This window comes from Piliocolobus tephrosceles, chromosome 2 (assembly GCF_002776525.5).
Source record: "Piliocolobus tephrosceles isolate RC106 chromosome 2, ASM277652v3, whole genome shotgun sequence".
Lineage (NCBI taxonomy): Eukaryota > Metazoa > Chordata > Mammalia > Primates > Cercopithecidae > Piliocolobus > Piliocolobus tephrosceles.
In genome coordinates, this window is record NC_045435.1 from 101342598 (window position 1) to 101363811 (window position 21214).

General features: G+C 38.9%; 1 protein-coding gene across 1 annotated transcript in view; it reads right to left on the reverse strand.

Moving 5' to 3' along the window:
- Positions 1 to 20097, reverse strand: part of MAP3K13 (mitogen-activated protein kinase kinase kinase 13) — a 106429-nt gene extending 86332 nt beyond the window's left edge. The window contains exon 1 of the mRNA XM_026454888.2: positions 19851 to 20097. The gene's annotated coding sequence lies outside the window, so the exon portion shown is untranslated. The remainder of the gene's footprint in view (positions 1 to 19850) is intronic.
- Between the last annotated feature and the right edge of the window lie 1117 nt (positions 20098 to 21214).

Genomic DNA, 21214 nt, shown 5'->3' on the forward strand with positions numbered 1-21214 from the left:
GCTAATATATATTAGCAACTGTCATTTATTCAGGGCTTAGTACATCTGATGCATTATGCTCAGACTTTATGTATCTTATCTCATTTAACCCCTGTTAGGTTCTGTAATTATTCCTATTATATACATGGGAGAAACTTAGAGACTTTCAATAACTTACCCAAGGCATACGGCTAATAAATGGAAACACTAAGACTCAACTAGCATTGTCTCACTTTAGAGGCCAAACTTGTAACCCCTTTGAAAGAGTGGGACAGTGTAGAGAAATTTGGAAGGCTATGATTAGGCAAGACAAATTATTTACAAAGCATGGTGCTAGTAGTATCTATTAAGTACCTAGTTTACCTTTACCAGAGGTTTGTAATTCTGAATTACTCTTGACCAGAGGTTTGTAATTCTGAATGACTCTTGGATGTTCATATTGTCATTTAGGGCAACTTTTATTTTGTTTAACACAGAGAACATACTCCCGTACACTGATGTCCAAAAGGTCTTTCCTAAGAAGGTCAACTCCTCAACCACAATGTACTACTTCTGCTGCTCAGGGAAGTAAAACGGAGGTACCTCTGAAAGAACGAATAAGACACAAATTTTAAGGTGTAACATTTAAAAAACAATTAACAATATTACGAAAATTAGTTGCCCTGAATTCTTTGGCCAGTGGTGGGGAAACAGTGAGTGCTCCATGACGGTCAGGTTCCAGGTGCTAGTACATCATTCATGATCACCTTAATGCTCATGAGACCATATTTATGATCAGTGAATAAAAATGTCAAAACTGAAAAAAAAATATTATGGAAATTTGAGAAATAGAGAAGAAACTAATTTTATTGCCCTAACTCAAAAATTTTTGGTAAAAATCAGTTGGCTGTAAATACATGAATTTATTTCTGGGTTCTCTATTCTATCCATTGGTCTATGTGTCTTTTTTTATACCAATACTATGTTGTTTTGGTTACTATGCCTTTGTAGTATATTTTGGAGTCAGGTTTTGAGAAGCCTCCAGCTGTGTTCTTTTTGTTCAGTATTGCTTTGGCTATTCAAGGTCTTTTGGGGTTCCGTAGGAATTTTAAGATTGTTTCATCTATTTCTGTAAAGAGTATCATTGGTATTTTGATAGGGATTGCATTGAATCTATAGATTGCTTTGGGAAATATGGCCATTTTTAACAATATTAATTCTTCCAATCCATGAGCATGTGATAGCTGTCCATTTGTTTGTGTTCTCTTCAATGTTCTTTTCTTTTCTTTTCTTTTTTCCTTTTTTTGAGCCAGGGTCTCACTCTGTCACCCAGACTGCAGTGCAGTGCTGTGATCAGGGCTCGCTACAGCCTCGGCCTCCTGGACTCAAGCAGTCCTCCCATCTCATCCTCCCGAGTAGCTGGGACTATAGGTGCATGCCACCACATCCGGCTACTTTTTGTATTTTTTGTAGAGACAAAATTTTGCCACGTTTCCCAGGTTGGTCTGGAACTCCAGGACTCAAGTGATCCACCTGCCTCAGACTCCCAAAATGCTAGGATTATAGGCATAAGCTATCATGCCTGGCCTCTTCAATTTCTTTTAGAAGTGTTTATAGCTGCCTTGTATAAGTCTTTTACCTCCTTGGTTACATTTATTCCTAGTTGGGATTTTTTTTCTTTTTGTAGCAATTGTATACGGGATTGTTTTCTTGATTATTTTTCAGCTAGTTTGTTATTGGTATATATTTTGTGTCAACTACTGATTTTTGTGCACTGATTTTTAAACTTTTTTCAGCCACCTAAGTTCTTGTCTCATGTATGTTGACTTTTGTATCCTGCAACTTCCCTGAATTTGTTCATCAGTTCTATGAGTTTTTTGGTGAAGTCTTTAGGATTTTCTATATATAAGAGCATGTTATCTGCAAAGAGGAAAAATTTGACTTCCTCTTTTCCAATTTGGATGCTGTTTTTTTCTTTCTTTTGCTTGATTGCTCCAGCTAGGACTTCCCATACTATGTTGAATGAGACTGGTGAAAATGACCATATTGTTCTCATTCTTAGAGGAAAGGCTTTCACCTTTCCCCATTCAGTGTGATGATAGCTGTGAGTTTCTCTTATGTGGTCTTTATTATGTTGAGGTATGATCCTTCTATGACTAATTTTTTGGAAATTTTTGATCATGAAAGGATGTTGAATTTTATCAATAATTTTTCTGCATCTATTGAGGTGATCATATGGTGTCTTAGCCCATTTGGTGTTGTTAAAAAGGAATACGCGCGGCTGGGTAATTTATTTCTTTAAAAAAAGGTTTCCCTGACTCCTGATTCTGATGCCTGAAAAAGTTCAAGATTGGGCGTCTTCATCTGGTGAGGGCCTTAGACTGCTTCCACTTACGGTGGAAAGCAAAGGGAAGCCAACTTGTGCAGAGATCACATAGAGAGAGAGGAAGCAAGAGAGAGGTGGGGAGGTGCCAGGCTCTTCTTAACAACCAGCTCTCACAGGCACTAATAGAGGGAGAACTCGCTGATCCGCAAGGGAGGGCATTAGTATACTCATGAAGGATCTGCCCCATGACCCAAATATATCCCATTAGGCCCCACCTCCAACACTGAAAATCAAATTTCAAAATGAAATTTGGTGGGAACAAATAAACCATATCCAAACTATAGCATATGTCCTTCATTCTGCTGATGTTGGTGTGATGTATCACATTTATTTATTTATTTATTTTTCCCTTCTTTTTTCAACTTTTAAGTTCAGAGATACATGTACAGGATATGCAGATTTGTTACATAGGTAAATGTGTGCCACGATGGTTTGCTGCACACATCATCCCATTACCCAGGTATTAAGCCCAGCATCCCCTAGCTTATTCTTCCTGATCCTCTTCCCCCTCCCACCCCCTGCCCTCTGACAGGCTTCAGTGTGTGTTGTTCCCCACCATGTATCCATGTGTTCTCATCATTTAGTTCCCACTTTTAAGTGAGAACATGTGGTATTTGGTTTTCTATTCCTGCACTAGTTTGCTAAAGATCATGGCCTCCAGCTCCATCCATGTCCCTGCAAAGAACATGATCTTGTTCCTTTTTATGGCTGCATGGTGTTCCACGGTGTACACGTACCACATTTTCTTTATCCAATATATAATTGATGGGCATTTAGGTTGATTCCCTGTCTTTGCTATTGTGAATAGTGCTGCAATGAACATGTGTGTGCATGTGTTTTTATAGTAGAATGATTTCTATTCCTTTGGGTATATACCGATTAATAGGATTGCTGGGTCAAATGGTATTTCTGCCTCTAGGTCTTTGAGGAATCGCCACATTATCTTCCACAATGGTTAAACTAGTTTACACTCCCACCAACAGTATAAAAGCATTCCCTTTTCTCCGCTACCTTGCCAGCACCAGCTGTTTTTCGACTTTTTAGTAGCCATTCTGACTGGTATGAGGTGGTATTTCATCATGGTTTTGATTTGTATTTCTCTAACGATCAGTGATGTTGAGCTTTTTTTCATGTTTGTTGGCCACATGTATGTCTTCTTTTGAGACGTGTCTGTTCATGTCCTTTGCTCACTTTTTAATGGGGATATTTGGTTTTTTTCTTGTTAATTTGTTTAAGCTCCTTATAGATGCTGGATATTAGACCTTTGTTGGATGCATAGATTGCAAAAATTTTCTCCCATTCTGTAGGTTGTCTGTTTATTCTGTTGATAGTTTCTTTTGCTGGTATCACATTTATTGATTTGCATATGTTGATCCATCTTAATAAGTTCCACTTGATTATGTATATTAAACATATTAACTTTTTTTTTTTTCTTTTTTTGAGATAGGGTATTCTTTGTCACCTAGGCTGGAGTACAGTGGTATGATCTCAGCTCACTGCAACCTCTGCCTCCCAGGTTCAAACAATTCTCCTGCCTCAGCCTCCTGAGTATGTTAGATTACAGACACTCACCACCATGCCTGGCTAATTTCTGTATTTCTAGTAGAGACAGAGTTTTGCAGTGTTGGACAAGCTGGTCTCGAACTCCTGACCTCAGGTGATCAGCCCACCTTGGCCTCCCAAAGTGCTGGGACTACAGGTGTGAGCCACCATAACCAGCCATGTGTTAACTTTTTGATGTGTTGTTGGATTTGGTTTCCTAGCATTATGTTGGGGATTTTTGCATCTATGTTCATCAGAGCTACTGGCTTGTAGTTTTCTTTTTTTGTTGTGTCCTTGTGTAGTTTTTGATATCAGCGTAATTCTGGCCTCACAGAATGAATTAGGAAGAATTCCCTCATCTTCAATTTTTTTTTTTTTTTTTTTTTTTGAGATGGAGTCTGGTTCTGTCACCCAGGCTGGAGTGCAGTGGTGCAATCTCAGCTCACTGCATGCTCTGCCTCCCAGGTTCATGCCATTCTCCTGCCTCAGCCTCCCAAGAAGCTGGGACTACAGGGGCTCACCACCATGCCTGGCTTTTTTTTTTGTATTTTTAGTAGAGATGGGGTTTCACCGTGTTAGCCAGGATGGTCTCAACCTCCTGACGTTGTGATCCGCCTACCTTGGCCTCCCAAAGTGCTGGGATTACAGGCATGAGCCACCACGCCTGGCCCCCTCCTCTTCAATTTTTTGGAATAGTCTGAGAAGAATTCATGTTAGTTCTTCTTTATAAGATTGGTAGAATTCAGCCAGGCATGGTGGTTCCCACCTGTAATCGCAGCACTTTGCGAAGCTGTGGTGAGTGGATCACTTGAGGCCAGGAGTTCGAGACCAGCCTGACCAACATGGCAAAACCCCATCTCTACTAAACAACAACAACAAAAAAATACAAAAATTAGTTGGACATGGTGGTGCATGCCTGTAATCCCAGCTACTTGGGAGGCTGAGGCAGGGAATCGCTTGAACCCAGGAGACAGAGGTTGTACTGAGCCAAGATTGCACCACTGCACTCCAGCCTGAGAGACAAAGCAAGACTTTGTCTCAAAAAAAAAAAAAAAAAAAAAAAAAGATTGGTAGAATTCAGCAGTAAAGCCACCAGTTCTGGGCTTTTCTTATTAAAAATCTAATCAAAATGGATTGACAACTTAAGACCTGAAACTACAGAACTACTAGAAAAAAATATCAAGAAAATGCTTCAGGACATGGGTCTAGGCAAAGATTTTATGGCTAAGACTTCAAAAGCACAGTAAACAAAAAATAGAAAAACAGGACTATGCTAAATTTAAAAACTTCTACTCAGCAAAGGAAACAATGAGCCAAGTGAAGGGATAACTTGTAAAATGAAAGAAAATATGTGCAAACTATTCATGCAATAAGGGACCAATATGCAGAATATACAAACAACTCAACAACAAAAAGTGATAATAATAATCCCATTACAAAGTGGGCAAGGGATCTGAATAGACATTTCTCAAAAGAAGACATAAGTAGCAAATGGGTATATGAAAAACTGTTCAGCATCACTAACTATAAGGGAAATACAAATCAAACCACAGTGAGATATCATCCCAGTTAGAATGGCTATTCTCAAAAAATAACAAAAGTTGGTGAGGATGTGGTGAAAGGGAAACTCTTATACACTGTTGGTGGGAACGTCAATAAGCACAGCTATTATGGAAAACAATATGGAGGTTTCTCAAAAAACTATAAATAAAACTACCATATGATCCAGCATTCTCACTATGGGGTATTTATCCAAAGGAAAGGAAATCAGTGTATCAAAGGGATACCTGCACCCCCATGTTTACTGCAGCACTATTTACAATATCAAGATATGGAATCAACTCAAGTATTCATCAATGGATAAATGGATAAAGACAATGTGACACACACACACACACACACAGAATGGAATACTATTTAGCCATAAAAAAGAATGGAATGTAGTCATTTGCAGCAGAAATAGAGCTGGAAGTCATTATGTTAAGTGAAATTAGCCAGGCACATAAAGACAAATACCACATGTTCTCACTCATATGTGGGAACTAAAAAAAGTTGACCTCACAGAGGTAGGTAGTAGAACAATAGTTACCAGAAGCTGGGAAGGGTGGAGAAGAGGGGATGAAGAGAGGTTGGTTAACAGATACAAACATACTGTTATGAAGAAGGAATAAGTTTTAGTGTTTGGTAGCACAGTAAGGTGACTATAGTTACAACAATTTATTGTATATTTCAAAGTAGCTAAAAGAAGATTTGAACTGTTCCTAACACAAGAAACTGATAATTGTTCAAGGTGATGGATATCCTAAATACCCTGATATAGTAACACATTATATACATGTATTAAAATATTACATGTATCCCATAAATGTGTAATTATTATTTATAATTCATTTTTTTAAACTATTGGTATATGTCTTAGTCTCTTTGTGTTGCTATAAGGGAATACCTGAAACTGGGTAATTTATAAAGAAAAAAGATTTATTTGATTCATGATTCTGCTGGCTAGAAGGCCGAGCATCTGGTGAAAGCCTCAGGTTGCTTCCACTCATGGCAGAAGGTGAAGGGGTACCAGTGTGTGCAGAAATTACATGGCAAGAAAGGAAGCAAGAGTGAGGTGGAAGGTACTGCGCTCTTTTTTGACAACCAGCTCTTGTGGGAGCTAATAGAGTGAAAACCCACTCATTACCATGAGGATGGTACCAAGCTCTTCATGAGGGATCTGCCCCCATGACCCAAACACCTCCCATTAGGCCCCACCTCCAACACTGGGGATCAAATTTCAACACGAGTTTGGAGGGGCAAGCATCCCATCTGTAGTTGTATACTACCTTCAATTTTTCTCACCTGAAAAAAATTTCAATGTAACTCTAATTGTAATATACTTGACACTTTGTCTTCTGTTTCTTGTCTTTTATCACTACATCATATACAGTAGTCTTAACTTAATTTGCAGTTTCACTTTCCACAGTTTCAGTTACCCTTGGTCGACCATGGTCCAAAAATAGATGAGTAAGATATTTTGATGAGTAACATATTGGATGAGCAAGATATTTTGAGAGAGAGAAAGAGATCATATTCACAAAGTTTTATTAGTCTATTGTTATAATTGTTCTATTTTATTATTCGTTATTGTTGCTAATCTGTTACTGTTCCTAATTTACAAATTAAACTTTATCATAGTTATGTATGTTTAGGAAAAATACCCGGTATGTATAGGGTTCGATACTATCCGCAGTTTCAGGTATCTACTGGGAGGTCTTGAACCATATCTCCCATGGATAAAGGGGGACTATTGTACATTTTTTATATTATTGCATCGATTTCATCATCATCCTTTTAAAATGGCAGCATATTGATTATTAACTACAGTTAAGTCTTGTTATTCACAATAGCTACATTCTATAAAGCCTCAGTGAGGACTGAACTAGTGAATATTCAGCCATTGCTCCTAGGGGAAGTACAGGGTTAGGTTTCTGTAAGCCTCTGGTCACAACATGCTTGTCAACTGATCAATACATAACCTTGTTTTATGTGCGCTTCTGTTTAAGGACACTTTGCATAATCTATATTGTTGATTTGTTATTATCAAACTCATGGCCAACTGCACAATAACTCATGCCTAAATGAAACTTATGCAGCACATACATTTTCTCTGTAAGGTACAGCATAGGCTTCTTGGGCTCGGGGACACTAGATAGTATTTCAACACTATGCTTTGGTGCCATTTTAAACAGTGAAATCACCAACAAAAATGCAAAAAACAGGGCACTAAATAGACCTCAAGAAGGACAGTTGAGAGCTGAAACAAGAAGGCAGAGCCTCATCTTGTTCAACCCCAGTTGAGAGTGTGTTATGTCAGGTGACTCAATTTTTTTGCTGTTGTGTGCATATCTGCAAATGACTGTAAAAGCCCCAGGAGTATTGATTTGGGGGTTAAAAATAGATTCTAGCTACTAGGTGAATTTGCAAATATAGTATCTGTGAATAATGATTAACGAACTATATTTCCCTATTATTGAGCAGTTAAGATATTTCTCTTTCTATTAAAATAAATGCTATGATCAATGCTTTATGCATGAAATTCTTCCCCTTGGCTGGACATAGTGGCTTACTCCTGTAATCCTAGCACTTTGGGAGGTCAAGGTGGGTGCATCAGTTGAGTCAGGAGTTTGAGATCAGCCTGGCCAAAATGGTGAAACTCCCTCTCTACTAAAAATACAAAAATTAGCCGAGCGTTGTAGCATGCGCCTGTAATCCCAGCTATTGGGGAGGCTGAGGCAGGAGAATCCGGGAGGCGGAGGTTGCAGTGAGCTGAGATCTCGCCACTGCACAGCAGCCTGGCTAACAGAGCGAGACTTCATCTCAAAAAAAAAAAAAAAAGAAAAAAAAGCCTTCTTCCTCTTTTAGGAATATTTCCCTAGGAGCTACTGGTAAAGTTAGAATTTTGATACAGCCTGCTTCTCATAGTAGTTCTTGGAGTGCCTGCCTTATGACAGTTCTTCAGATCCTTGCTACTCACAAAATGTGGTCCTAGGACCAGCAGCGTTAGCATCACTTGGGAGCTAATTAGAAATGTTGACAAAAATCATTCCATGCCAAGTGATCAGAATTTGTTTCTTTAGCAAAATCTGCAGGTGATTTCTATGCACATTAAAAGTCTGAGAAGCTCTGCTATAAATCAAGGATTCTTGAAATTTAGCACGTATCAGCATTACCTAGCCAGCTTGTTAAAACACAGATGGCTGGGCCCTACCCTCAACATTTCTGACTGAGAATGTCTGGGGAGTGGCCTGAGAATGAGCACTTTTTTTTTTTTTTTGAGATGGAGTCTCACTCTGTCACCAGGCTGTAGTGTGGTGAGGTGATCTCAGCTCACTGCAACCTCCGCCTCCCGGGTTCAAGTGATTCTCCTGCCTCAGCCTCCTGAGTAGCTGGGACTGCAGGTACGCACCACCATGCCCAGCTAATTTTTGTATTTTTAGTAGATATGGGGTTTCACCACGTTGGCCAGGATGGCCTCTATCTCTTGACCTCGTGATCCACCCGCCTTGGCTTCCCAAAGTGCTGGGATTACAGATGTGAGCCACCATGCCTGGCCTGAGAATGAGCATTTCCTCTGTTTGTTTTTTTTGGGGGGGTTTTTTGTTTTGTTTTTGTTTTGTTTTGTTTTGAGATGGAGCATCACTTTGTCACCCAGGCTGGAGTGCAATGGCACCACCTTGGCTCACAGCAACCTCCGCCTCCCGGGTTCAAGTGATTCTCCCACCTCAGCCTCCTGAGTAGCTGGGACTAAAGGCACCCGCCATCATGCCCGGCTAATTTTTGTATTTTTAGTTGAGACAGAGTTTCACCATGTTGGCCAGGCTGGTCTTGAATTCCTGACCTCAGGGGATCCACCTGCCTCAGCCTCCCAAGGTGCTGGGATTACAGACGAGAGCCACCACACCTGGCTGAGAATGAGCACTTCTAACAAGTTCCCAGGTGATTCTGATGGTCCTGGTCCTGGGACCACACTTTGAGAACTACAGCTTTAGCTGGTTCACGGGTAGGTCTCTTGCAGAGTTGATGTTTTTAAATTGCTAATTCATCTTTTTTGGTGAGATGGAGGGAAAAAAATAATGAATGTATAACTCATCAAAAGAAATCCTTTTCGCTGTATAGGACCAGGCTAACCAGGTAGATGGGAACTAGTCATGGTTGGCAGGGGCAGGACAATATGAATGGGAATTGAGAAACAGAAATAGAAAAAAAAAGCTTTGTTCTCTTGTTATTTAGACACACTCTATCATTAAAGTATCAGAAAATATATTCTTTTTGTTTGTTTTTTGAGATGGAGTCTCTCTCTGTCACCCAGGCTGGAGTGCAGTAGCATGATCTCCGCTCACTGCAACCTCCGCTTCCTGGGTTCAAGTGATTCTTGTGCCTCAGCCTCCTGAGTAGCTGGGATTACAGGCATATGCCACCACACCTGGTTAGTTTTTGTATTTTTAGCAGAGTCGGGGTTTCATCACGTTGGCCAGACTGGTCTCAAACATCTGACTTCAAGTGAACCACCCGCCTCAGCCTCCTGAAGTGCTGGAATTACAAGCGTGAGCCATCTGAAAAACATTGAGTAGTTTTTCATAAACTATATTTTATGAATTACATACAAAAGCAGGAGAATCTGAGGAATTTGGTAAAAAGTATCAAGGATACATTTTTGTTTGTTTCTGCTTTTTCAGTTTCCTGTGATGAAAAATAATATACAGCTATGAAAGCACAGGTCCCAAAACAAGGCACAGAAGCTTAGCTTCCCAGTCTCTGACAAATCCTTGGCTATCACTACCCAAGAATAAACCAGAAGAGATTTCCTAGAACGTGGAATCCTCAATACTATCGTTTCCTTACCCCGAAACTTCAAATCCAGCACACAGCCAATTCAAGTCCATAACTATTCATCAATGTAAATAATTTCTGGGTACAAGTTCTATGTATTTCAGGTAGATGAAAATGATCATTTCCTATTTCTCATGAGCTTGGTGAAGCTTTAGCAGGACAGTCTCATGTATAGGTACTCCCTTGGAGTGACTTCCTTCTCCTCGGGGGGAAAGAGGGACCTTATCTTAGGGTCCTCTTTGCTCTGCATTAATAATGAGGTTCTCTTATCATCTCTCTTTACTTTTCAGATATGGTCAAAGTCTATTAGAACCTAGTTGGCTATTCTTTGTTTTTAAAGCCATTCCATAGCCTATTAAATAGCAGAAAAAAGATAAAGGCTATTTATAAGAAAATTTGTCACAAAAGCAGATTGACTTTAACAAAATCTGGTATCAAAGGTGTAAGATTCAGTTAAAAGAAATCCTTATCATCAATGTAGATAACCTTTTAATCAAAGGAGAGCAGATGATGAGGAGTGAGTACTTTTCAATGTGTTATGCGGAAGCCCTGATTGGAGAAAAGAAATCATTACAGAAAATATAAAGGATTATGTGATTGCTTTTCTTTCTCCAAGAAACCTGGTCTAGTCTGTCTCTAGGTCTTTGAGAATACTTAAAAGACTAGATTAGGGCATAGATTCGATCATTAACATAAGCAAATGTTCTATTATTTTTTCTTAGACAAACAGATGGAAGGGATTCTGCTCAAAAATGGCCAGAAAAAGGAGAAGGAAGGGGAAGGGAGAACCTGGCAAAGTCATAAAATTTCTTTGTAAATGGGCTCTAGAGCCCTAACGGCTGTAATATCAGGTGAGTGTTTCCCAGGAGTTTCTATGCTTAGCAAAAATGAAAGTGGGTCTGTAATTTAGGTCTGGAAGTAGTGGCTGGAAATATCCAAAGGTATGTTGCATCTGTTCCTTCTTACTGTGCATACTATCTAAATTTGTTATGGGGGAGGAAATAATTGGTGAGTAATTAGTAAAATGCTTAACCTAACTTTAATCAAGAGATTATTTTCCCTGGAAAAAGCAATCATGGCTTTGCATTTTGGTGAGCTTTATCTCACTAGCCTCAATTATCCATGGTTATCCAAGCCTGCAGATAGCCTAATGTGTCCCATTAAAGGCAGGCAGGCCAGCTACTAAAAATGCAGGCACAATGCCTCCGGGTAATAAGGAGCCTTAGTGGGCTTATTTTGCAAATTGAGCCCTCTTTAGTAATGGCAACTGTGACAGCCCCCCTTTAGGACTCCAAAGAGTCTTTTTCAGTCTGAGTCCCAGATCCACTCCCTTCTGTTTAAGGTGGAAACTGCTGTCCTGGCTGCCACCTGCCTCATCAGCTTAGCCACAGTCTCCCTGGGCTCTGCTCTCCTTTTTTTCTATCATCTTTCTCCAGTCCTTCATCTTTGGCTACCTTAACCTTGAATCAATTCATTCTTTACTTCTCTGGCCTTTTGTGAATCCAGAATTTCACTAAAATGTCCTCAGAATTGCTCAATTCTACTATTACCCCAGACCAGGAATTCACAATGCAAATTAGCACACTGAAGACAATCACCATCTGTCAGCAGGACGTTCTACATTGTTTTTCCTGAAAATTTTTAAACAATTAAAATTGTACAGTTACTGCACATTCTCTTAGGATTGCCCTGCAACACATTATTGCTTTTTGCAAGATGTTTTTACCACACTGCTATACAGATATGTATTGTTACTAAATGAAAATGCTATATGAAAATTATTATAGCTGTTAGGACTAGACATCAGGCCTCTTGGCTTGACAATTATACAAATGAAAAAGATTGTAAGAAAAATTCCAAACTGATGAAGTGAATATACAAATGAAAAGGGAATTTTCCGTTTTGTAATTTTAAAATTTACCTTTTTTTGGGGGGGGGGGAGCAAAATCTACAAATTTTAAATACCAATCCATCGACCAACTTGTTACTGGGAAAATTATGAAAAGAACAATTTTCAAAAGCTAGCAATTATCATACAGAATAATATCTTATTTTTACAAAGGCTGGTTATAATATTTATGAATTTAGTGAGTCTTCATTTTTTCAATTTAATATAGTTTTCATCCTTCATCTAGCTTCAGCTCAAGTTAGAAGACAAAAGGAGATACTGAGAGATGGCCAGAAAGAGGCAATAGGATGAATTCTGTTAGGAGCACTAACAAAGGTCACATCATGAAAAGGCAAAGTGAGGTTATTGGATTATCTGTAGCCACATCCCCTATTAGTCCAGATCACCAAATCACTAGTCTAATGGAAGCTTTTTTTTTTTTTGACTACAGAGAACAACGGTCAAGACAATTGACATTTATAATGGGCATGCCTAAAGGTGGTAAAGTCAGAACTGATCAGGAATCTATTTCCTGCTTATAAGGAAAGTCTGTGGGCAAATCTGAAGGTGATTTAACCTATAATGTATCACCTAGATGTCTCCATCTGAAACAATTCTGACACTTTCTCCTCTTCCCCAGTTGTAGCAGCATGCCATGGAGGCTAAATTTCTATAAAAATACTGTGAAAGGGCTGGGCTTGTAATCCCAGCACTTTGGGCGGCCAAGGCTGGCAGATCACGTGAGGTCAGGAGTTCGAGACCAGCCTGGTCAACATGGTGAAACCTGTCTCTACTAAAAAATAAAAAAATTAACTGGGCATGGTGGTGCATGCCTGTAATCCCAGCTACTCAGGAGGCTGTGGCAGGAGAGTCGCTTGAACCCAGGAGACGGAGGTTGCAGTGAGCTGAGATCACGCCACTGCACTCCAGCCTGGGCAACAGGAGCAAAACTCCATCTTGAGAAAACAAAAAACAAAAAAATACTGTGAAAGAATTGGAATAAAAGTATATTTTAACCAGATTGCCTTAGAAATTGTCACTTGCTTATTTAATGTTAATTAACATCTAGGTTCCAAGAATCTTACAATGTTAGCATTAAAAAGAACATTCGAGATCACTAAGAACAATTTCTTCATCTCTCATGTTAAAACCAAAACTAAGGAAAATTTTTTAAAAAGCTAAATGGGTAATTGCCTTGGTAAGGATGACCTGGTAAGGATGACCTGATTGCTACATAGACTCCTACAGTCTTAGTCCAATTCTTTTTCCATTGCATCCTCGTGCCTTGCAGTAGGTAAAGAGAAAACATGTGGATTTTATCCATTTTAGTATAAGAATCTTCTAGATAAAGAAGGCAGGTAAATGGATGAATGATAGAACCTCTTTATTAAAAACTTTACTATACACCAAGGGTTCAATTCAACCTCTGTTCAAGGTGGTGAGTGTGAAACTCCTGCTAAAGTGTTTTTAAAAGTAAAAGAAATTTAAATGTTTTCAATATTGCCTACATTGGTGGTTCTCTGCCCAATTCATCTGAGAAGCAGAACACATCCCCCCCATTAACTATGCCTTACTATGCAGTGATTCTCAGTGGTGATATTATGGGAGGGCACACATTCGCATCCACACACTTATGTATGAGGATCTATTCTAACAGAGAAGCATGCAAGGTTAAAAGAGTTCTCCACCCAACAGAAACATCACTAATCTCCCCAACACGGCACTTACACAATAAAGTTAATACTGAATATTCACTTTGACTTTTAGGACTTAGAAGAAACTCTCTTTACATCTCAGGGTACCTGACTAGGTCAATCACTGACCCCTTTGTTTGATGGTTCACCATCTCCTTGAGGAATCAATATCCACACATAAACAATACAATGCAAAAGTCCCATTTTAAATTTACCCCACTGCTAGCACGCTCTATTCCCCTCCCATCTTTATTTTTCTCCTTAACATTTATCATTGTCTAAACATAATTTACTTACTTACTGTTCATCTCCTTTCATTAGATTAAAATACGTTCCAAGAGGGCAACAATTTTTGTCTGTTTTATTCACTGCTGCGTACTTAATACTAAGGACACATAATAAATGCTCAATCAATATTGTTGATTAAATGAATAGAAAAATGATGACAGTGCCTTTACACTTGCTAATTCTACTAGGTTCTTTTTTTTTTTTTTTTTTTTTTAAGATGGAGTTTCACTCTTGCTGCCCAGGCTGGAGTGCAGTGGTGCAATCTTGGTTCACTGCAACCTCTGCCTCCTGGGTTCAAGTGATTCTCCTGCCTCAGCCTCCCAAGTAGCTGAGATTACTGGCATGCACCACCATGCCTGGCTAATTTTTTTGTATTTTTAGTAGAGATAGGGTTTCTCCATGTTGGTCAGGCTGGTCTCAAACTCCTGATCTCAGGCGATCCGCCCGCCTTGGCCTCTCAAAGTGTTGGGATTACAGGCGTGAGCCACCACGCCTGGAAGTTCATCTTTTCTATCATTCCCTTCAATCACTCTCTCATGCCCAATATATTGGACCGCCACACTCTTAGGGCTTTTTCTGCTGGCTACATCTAGGGAGAGTATAGCCTGCCTGGGCTCCATGGTTATTACGCGATAATCCTCATTTACCCCCACCTTCTTATCTTCCACTGCATGTGCTGTGCCAACACTTAACCCTATATAACCTCTAACATCTAACTTACCTTACTCTTTGCCCATTCCAGAGCAGTGCTACAGAAGATTTTAAATTCATGCTGGACTGGACCAAGAGCAATTCATGGCAAAACTTAATGTTCACAATCCATGGTAAACAGAAGAAAGAGCACAGAATGAGGAATCAGAGCTGGGTTTGAAAATTGGATGTGACATACACTACCTGGTGTCTTTGGTTGAGTCAATGACCTATCTGAGTCTTTTTTTTCCCTCATCTGTAAAGTGGGAATAATACTACCTACTTCATATCATGAAGATTACATTTAATTAATTAATTTTTTGAGACAGGGTCTATTCTGTGACCCAGGCTGGAGTAAAGTGGCACAATCAAGGCTCACTGCAACCTCCGCCTCCCGGGTTCAAGCAATTCTCATGCCTCAGCCTCCTGAGTAACTGGGACTACAGGCGCGTGCCACCACACCCAGCTAATTTTTGCCATGGGTTTTGCCATGTTGCCCAGGATGGATGAAGATTATATTTTAATAAAATAATGTATCTAAAAGCTCCCAACAGGTTTATAGCCATGTAGGCTGGGCATAGTGGCTCATGTCTGTAATTACAACATTTTGGAAGGCCAAGGCAGGAGGATCAGTTGAGCACAGGAATTTGAGACCAGCCTGGGCGACATAGGGAGACTTCATCTCTATAAAAAATTTAAAAAACAGCCAGCCATAGTGGCATGTGTCTGTGGTCCCACGTACTCGGAGCCTAAGGTGGGAAGACAGCTTGAGCTCAGGAGGCTGAGGCTGCAGGGAGCCGTGATCAAGCCACTGTATTCCAGTCTGGGTAACAGAGGGAGACCTTGTTTAAAAAAAAAAAAAAATTTTACAGACACGTAGAAAGTGCTTAATAAATGTTAGCTCCTCCTCTTTAACAATTCCATTAACTTCCAATGATACCCTCACTCTTGGAGTGATTAACAAGAAAACTCAAGCTTTCTGGTATGAATCTTCTCAATTTTCCTCTCTTCCCTCCTTTTCATATCAGAATTCTGTTTTCACTCATTTTCTTGCCTGATTCTGAAAGTGTCTATCTCTCTTCTAAGACCCTGCATGTCAACAGTTTTCAAGCCCGTAGAATCATCTGGGGAGCTTTTTAAAAATACATCAGCACTGGGTCCCACCACAAACCAATTAAATATAAATCTCTGGAGGTGGGAGCATAGCATCAGTATTTTTTTAAAAATTCCCTGGTAGGGTGTTAAGACCATTTAATGGGGGAAAGAATAGTCTTTTAAACAAATATTACTCAAACAACTGGATATCCAGATTCAAAAGAATAAAGTTGAACTCTTTCTTTATAGAATACACAAAAAATCACTCAGAATGAATCATAGATCTAAACATGGAGTTAAAACTATAAAACTCTTAGAAGAAAACATAGAAGTAAATCTTTATGACCTTGAGTCAGGCAAAGCCGACTTAGATATGACATCAAAAGCATAAACAACAAAAGAAAATAAACACTAAACTTTATCAAAATTAAAATTTTTATACCACAAACAATATTATCAAGAAAGTGAAGGCAACCTATGGAATGAGAGAAAATATTTGCAAAGTATATATCTGATAAAGAGCTTGTGTCCGGAATAAACAAAGGACACTTACAAGTCAAGAATAAAAGATAATCTAATTTTTAAAGTGGACAATGTGTCTAAATAGATATTTTTCCAAAGAAGATATACAGATGGCCAATAAGCACATGAAAAGATCCTTGACATCATTAGTTATTAGGGAAATATAAACCAAAACCACAATGAGATCCCACTTCAAACTTGTTCAGATGGTTCTAATCGAAAAGATAGATAATAATAAGTGTTGAAGAGGACGTGCTGAAACTGGACCCTCATATGTTGCTGATGGGAACGTAAAATGGTGCAGCCACTTGGGAAAACAATTTGGCATCTCCTGAAAATACTAAACATATAGTAATCATAATGACCCAGCAATTTCAGTCCCAGGTGTATACCCAAGAGAAATTAAAACAAATTCACACAAAAATATGTACACAAATGTTCATAGACGCATTATTTCTAATAGTCAAAAAAGCAGAAACCCAAATATCTATCAACTGATGAATGGATAAGTAAAATATGGTGCACTGTAATATTATTTGGCAATAAAAAGAAAAGAAGCACTGATATAGGCTACAACATGGATAAACTTTGAAAACATTATGCTAAGTGAAATAAGCTAGTTACAAAAGAGCATGTACTGTATGATTTCATTTATATGAAATATCCAGACTGAGCAAAGCTATATATAGAGAAAGCAGATTGGCGGTTGCCTAGGGCTGAGGGGTGAAGAGAAATGAGGAGTGACTGCTAATGGGTATGTGGTTTCTTTTTGTGATAATGAAAATGTACTAAAATTGACTGTGATGATGATTGTACAACTCTGTGAACATACTAAAAACCATTAAATAGGAAAAAAGAAAAGAGAAAGGGAAAGGAAGGAAGGAAGGGAGGGAGGGAGGGAGGGGGAGGGGAGGGGGGGGGGGGGAATGGGGGCTGTAGGTGAGGGAGGGGAAAAGGTTCCAAAGGTAATTCTAATACTGAAGTTTATTTCTGGCATTTTACTTTCTAGATTCCTTCAGAGCAAAGACTGCATTTTCTAAATTTTTTTCTCCCCCATATTCTTACAGAATAATAGCACAGAACAAGGGTGTGGTATTTTTTGAATTTTTTTTTTTTTTTTTTTTTTTTTTTAGCAACAAAGTGTTTTTGGGGAATGTTCTTTATTTTAATCAAAATTGCAAGATCAGGCTGCCACCTGGCAGAATTGGTCATCTTGGTTATCTTGAATTATTTGAGCTCACCAAGCAATTAATTCAGCTGAAGCACATAGAAAGAGGATAGGCACACAGTGCAAACCAAACTGACCGGTTTTGCCATCAGAAGTATGGTTGTTCTGTCATCTACCAGTGGATGTGGCCTCTGGCCCTTAGGAACCATTCTTTTGACAGTTCCCCAGGACATGGCTCTGGTTTGACTGACTTTGTTTACTAAATAAATTAATTCCTACTTCTGGAGTAGCTTCAATTTTTAAACAGAAAGCCATCTATTGACAGTCACTGATACACAGGATTTTATTGTTTGATATTAAACAATTAAGAGTTATTGTTTTTTCCCGACAAGTACACTATACATGAAGATAAATATAATGTAGAATACAGTCACTAGGAGTGGGGGGAGAGGAGGATTCTATATCTGCTCTGTGCCTTAAAGGAACAGTTTTACTTTAGTAAATCCAAAGTACATACAGTATTTCTTTCACAGAAATCAGGCTCTCTTTTGGCAAAATGTGCATCAAAGACATTTTTTAAGATGAGTTGGGTTATGTAAACAACATTTTAAAAATATCCCAAGATATTGATCTTTCGAGCTAGTAGACTTCAATAATTTAAAATTACTTGGAAATTGCTACTTTCAACAAACTCTCTGAAGGTATACACAAAAGGAAAATACTGAAATAAGTCAAGGTGTTTACAAATATTGTGTCTAAAATGTTATCTCATTTGTTAAACACAGCAAATAAAAAATAGTAAAATATGAAACCACAATTGTCTGAGTATAGGACAAAGATCTGATTTAGAATCAGGCAGAGGTTCTCCCTCTATTACTCCAGCAAGTTCAAGTGTACTCAGAAATACAAAATGATTGACAGTAATATCAAGATGAGAAACAAAAGACAATGTTACATCCTCGGGTATGGTAAGTTTGAAATTAGATGAGTTTACAGTTAGAAGATTCATTAAGAACAACAATTCAAAACATATTATAGCCATAATTTAGAAGTCTTGCTTCATGAGAAAAGATAATGGAAAAATCTAAAAATTAAGTATTGATTTTACAAGGTAAACATGACAGCCTAGATTATAAGAAATATCAGGCATTTCGCTTTCTCACCAAAAAGAACACCTGGGTACATGCTGCAGACTGGCATATAAATTGCTCAAAGTGAAGCAGTTGGAAAATGCTGTCAGATTATTCGGGTTGAGGAGCTGCCCCAGGGGCAGAACATGTCACAGTGTCACATCCCTCTTCTTTACTCTCACAACTTTCACCAGAATAAACCAGACCCTTGGAAAACAAATTCAATTACAAATACTAACTTTTTGTTAAAACTGCAGTAGCAAACTATCAAACCAACTTCATACTTGGAACATGTCAGAACTTTTCCATGTTTCCCTAACACAGTGGAATAAACTATTTTCAGCTAATAAGTTCATCTTAGGAAAACACTCGTGTGCATTTCTATGCAATATAATTGTGGAACATACATAACCACTTCTTAGTTTTCATTAGAGGATATTGAAAAACTCAGGTGTAAGGATAATTCCCCCTTTCCCTCTAATGCAGCTTTTTAGGTTTTTGACACTATAAATAAAGTGTAGGGAGTGACATAAAGAAGAGCTATGAATATATATAAATACACCACTATGGCTCCCGTCATAAGAGCTTTTGAAAAATGGTTGAACAAGTATTCATCTTCCCCAAATTGCAATCGCAAGATACTGACTGTTACACAATATGAAACAAAGGCAAGGTGAAGGGTGAGGAACCGCAGAAAGAACGGCCGCAAGGAAGACTAGTGCCCCGCAGGATAGAACCTGCTCTGTCTTGCGGGCCCCGCTTTTCTCAGCACCTTTCTGGTGTTCTGGGCTTTTCCGCTCATACCATCCACATCATCTCTCAGAGAAATAAATCTCCCTTTAAGGAAAGCCAAGCAGGCATCCGAGGTAACGTGCAGAACCGTAAATGAAAAATGTCCACGTCTAGCAGGCAGACAAGCAAAGGAAAACCAGCTGTCAGTTTCAGAGGCTCCTAGCTGTAACGGGGTTTCGGGTTTCTCTCCGCCTCTGTCTGTCTCTCTCACGGTGTCGCCCTCAATAATATCAGCTTTCTAATCACCTCAAATCACAAACACATTCTCTGTCCTTGTGAAATAAATGCTGATGAAACAGGAAAAACAGAGAGCAATACTCACAACAACGAAGAATTCCTACACATGCTGTTCCATTTTCTTGCTTTGAAAAGATGTAAGGTTAATTTTAAAAGCCTTGCAGAATTGGAAAAATAAAGGGGAGGGGGATTCCACCCACACAATCCTCCAGCCCACCGCAAAGGAGCCCAAAGGCTTGCTGACGTCACAGATTCATGAATGGATGTAAATTGGGCTGGTTTAGGATTCCGCACAGACTTCGCTGTGGTGTGTGCCATGAAAAAAAAGAGGGGCGGGTCCAGAGTAGGCCCGGCCAATAGGCTTCAGGCAGACATGGCCTTCCTTCTTTTAGGAGGAATCTGGTCACAGAATAAACAGAGCCCGCCAATCAGGCATCTGCCACTGCCTTAAGACAGACTGGCAGCTTGAGAGTGTGTTTGTGTGTGTGTGTGCGCGCGCGCGCGCGTGTGTGTGTGTGTGTGTGTGTGTTTCAAGCTGTGATAGTCATAAAAACATTATTATTGCTATTGAATGAAGGAATCAAAATAGAATTTCGGTGGAATCAAGGCTAACAAAAAAAAAATGCATATAGAAGAAATCCCATCTTTTATTCATTAGAATTCTTTTTTTCAACCCTTTTCTTACTGTTCAGCAATATGCCTGATGCGATAAAAACAAATCAAAGTCAGGAAAACCATTTCTAAAACTAGCAGACTAGTGGACATGTATGCCCTGCCCACCACGACTTGTAAAAGCAAAATTGTCGGGAAGAATGCATAGGAACAATAGTAACTAAGAAAACAGGCATATGGAAAATAATATTGCATGAATGTAGCTGTTTTGTACAGCAGTAACATCTTGCTGACCTTCATGATGTATCAAAAGTGGATATGGAAGAAAAATTTACTACTACTTTTAAGTAGCGTACAGTGTTTCCTCATTGGTTTATTCAACTTCTGGCAGTCGATTAAGACACAGCTCCAAAAGGGCACTTAATGAAACTTTGAGCAAATTTTGGTTTCAGTAAGATGTTTTATTATTAACAGCAAAAACAGCTGTATTAAATTCACTCGAAAAGCATCTCTTTCTTCTTTATTTTTACACTTTTCAGTTATACAAAATTGGAAATGAATATATTTATTGTGCCCACTCCTCATCACTACACTTCACAATGACTAATACTTGACAAATACTGACCATGATTTTTCTAAACTTGGGAAATGGCCTCAAATCCTTGAAACTAGAATGATTGTGGTCAATAGAAAGCCTCAGTTATGAGGTGTCCAGTGACCAAGAACATTCTGAACAGAGATCTGCTCTATTTCTCAATCAGATTATTTATACAACTGTGAGGGAAGGAAAGTGGTGGCCTGTTTCTAAGTGGTTCTGGAAGGTCTAAACCTGACCAC